Raw genomic sequence first — 2,937 nt, 5'->3', positions numbered from 1 at the left:
TTGCCTGGCCTCCATCTAGATCATAGTGTTTTTTTTATTAATCCGAATTCCTTCTTCATGCGCCTAATTGACTCTCTTTTTCGAATGTCATTCTCAAATTGGTCATAACAAACTTTTTAAAAAACCGGGTGTATACAAATTATTGTGTATCCTAAAATGATCAAAAGTTACGTTGATATAAATAAAAGTTACCATGACATAAACAAAGTTATTTTCTCCGTGTTTTAATAAGTGTTACATTTACCAAATGTGTCGTGTTTTAATAAGTTTTACACTTTCTTTTTGGCAAAAAGTTATATTTAATATTATATCTTTCTTCATTTATGATCCTCACGTAAACCCACTACTACATATTTTTATTTTGGAAAATTTGTGAGAAATATTCTTTTAAGTGGTCGACTTTGTGAGAAAGGTCCTTATATAAAAAAAGTGACAAAAAAGGTCTTTATATCTCATTTAGGTTGTAAAGAGGGACCTTTGACCAAAATCTGGCAATTGACTTTACTTTTCGACTATTAACTATCACGTGATTTTAACAAGGAAAAATTGCGAGGAAGGTCCTTTTAAGTGGTCGACCTTGTGAGGAAGGTCCTTTTATAAAAAAAAGGTGGCACAAAAGGTCCTTTTATGGTGTTTGAGTTGTGAAGAGGGTCATTTGACCAATCTCTGGCGTTGACCTCCGTTTTCCGGCTAAAAAAAGTCATGTGCTGTGCATGTGACCACTTAATCAGCTTTTTTTTTCTTTTTTTTCCTCTTCATCTTCTTCCTCCCTTTCAATTCCACACCTCCATGAATGGCATTTTCGGCCAGACCTCCGCCCACCACACCTCCACCTCTGGCAACAAGGAACCCCATCCTTTCTCCCTTTCAAATCATTCATTACAATGTTGTTCCAATTGGTGCTTTATATGCATTTTCATTGTTGCTTTCAAATTCGACTTACATCTATTTGAGTGTTTCATTCATTCAAATGTTGAAGGCTTTGATGCCTGTTGCTGTGTATTCAATTGGAGTCATGTTTAAGAAGGAGAGCTTTCGAGGCGAAACGATGGCGAATATGATGTCGATTTCATTTGGGGTTGCAATTGCTGCTTATGGTGAGGCGAAATTTGATGCTTGGGGTGTAACCTTACAATTAGGGGCAATTGCATTTGAAGCTACTAGATTGGTAATGATTCAAATCTTGTAAACTTCAAAGGGTATTAGTTTTAATCCGATTACATCGCTTTATTATGTTGCTCCTTGTTGTTTGGTGTTTCTATCAATTCCTTGGATGATTGTAGAGTACCCAATTCTAAGGGATTCGTCGAGTTTTCTTCTAAATTGGTTTATATTTGGGACGAATTTCGTTTGTGCTTTTGCTTTGAATCTTGTTGTGTTCTTGCTTGTTGGGAAGACATCGGCTTTGACTATGAATGTTGTTGGGGTTGTTAAAGATTGGTTGTTGATTGCGTTTTCGTGGTCTGTGATTAAGGATACTGTTACCCCTATCAATTTGTTTGGGTATGGGTTGGCATTTGTGGGTGTTGGGTACTACAATCACTCTAAGTTGTAGGCTGCATTGAAGGGAGGAAGAAGATGAAGAGCAAAGAAAAGAAAAAAAAAAGAAAAAAAAAAAAAAGCTGATTTAAGTGGTCACGTGCACAACACGTGACTTTTTTTGGCCGGGCTACGGAGGTCAAAGCCGGAGTTTGGTCAAAGGATCCTCCTCACAACCCAAACGCCATAAAAGGACCTTTTGTGCCACCTTTTTTTTTTTTTTTTTTTTTTTTTTTTTTTTTTTATAAAAGTACCTTCCTCACAAGGTCGACCACTTAAAAGGATCCCCGCAATTTTTCTTTTAAAAAATAAACACGTTTTTTTTTTTTTTTTTTTTTTTTTTTGTGTCTTTTTCTCCCCTTTCCCTCCAATTTCAATTTACCCCTTATTTCTCCTTCAACTCTCTAATTTAATGATGTGAACAAGCTCTTCGTTAAAACTGGGGCTCGCAAATTAGAGAGAGGAATTAAAGGAGAAATAAAGGGGGAAGAATTAGGCTTAGTTGGAATTGGAGGGAAAAGAGGAAAAGGGAAAAAATAAAAGACAAAAGAAGGCCGAAAAATAATAGTCAATCGCCGGAATATCGGTTAAAGGTCCCTCCTTAGTCCTTACAACTGAAATGGGATATAAGGACCTTTTTGCCACCTTTTTTTATTTTTTTTTATTTTTTATAAGAACCTTTCTCACAAAGTCGACTACTTAAAAGAACCTTTCTCACAAAGTCGACTACTTAAAAGGACCTTTCTCACAAATTTTCCTTTTATTTTTTTTTCCTCTCGCATTCGTTACTTTTCAATAAAATATTAACCCCACTATCTTTCTTTTACAATTTTTAATATTCCAACTATCCACTCACATTTTATTTTATTTAATTCAATTAAAGTGTGTCAAAATATAACACTTATTCACGTAGAACTTTATTCATTGATGTCCTGCAAGGTTGCAAGAACTATGGTAAGAAGGGCTTCCACCCTCACCAGTGATATGAGGCCATTGTATGAACAATGCTCCAATTGTTCGTGAGAAAGTCACTCCTATAATAATGTTTACAACGTTGTGGTTTTAAAGCTTATAAGCAATAATGTAGATAATATATTAATAATTGGATTTGGTGAATGTTTCATGTTTGATATTATATTAATTTTGTTGTATGAAAAATATAGAAAACATATGCTTTAATAATCTCAACTAAGAGCGATGTACTTCTAATAATCCCAACTAAGCTTTATTATCTAATAATCCCAACTATGCTATGTGTTTGCCTCTAATAGTCCCAACCGGTCAACACCAAGTCAATGACCTGTTATAACAGGTTAACATGACACGTGTCAACACGTGATTGGTCCAAAATTAAAAATAATAATAATAAAAAAAAACCCTGACTACTGCCCCCCTTAA

At 34.7% G+C, this 2,937-nt stretch overlaps 1 pseudogene; it reads left to right on the top strand.

Moving 5' to 3' along the window:
* Window positions 1-609: 609 nt before the first annotated feature.
* LOC110718130 lies at window positions 610-1,774 on the top strand (annotated as a pseudogene).
* Window positions 1,775-2,937: the final 1,163 nt, after the last annotated feature.

This window comes from Chenopodium quinoa, unplaced genomic scaffold (genome assembly GCF_001683475.1).
Source record: "Chenopodium quinoa cultivar QQ74 unplaced genomic scaffold, ASM168347v1, whole genome shotgun sequence".
NCBI classification, from domain to species: domain Eukaryota; kingdom Viridiplantae; phylum Streptophyta; class Magnoliopsida; order Caryophyllales; family Amaranthaceae; genus Chenopodium; species Chenopodium quinoa.
This window is presented reverse-complemented; position numbering and strand designations above follow the sequence as displayed.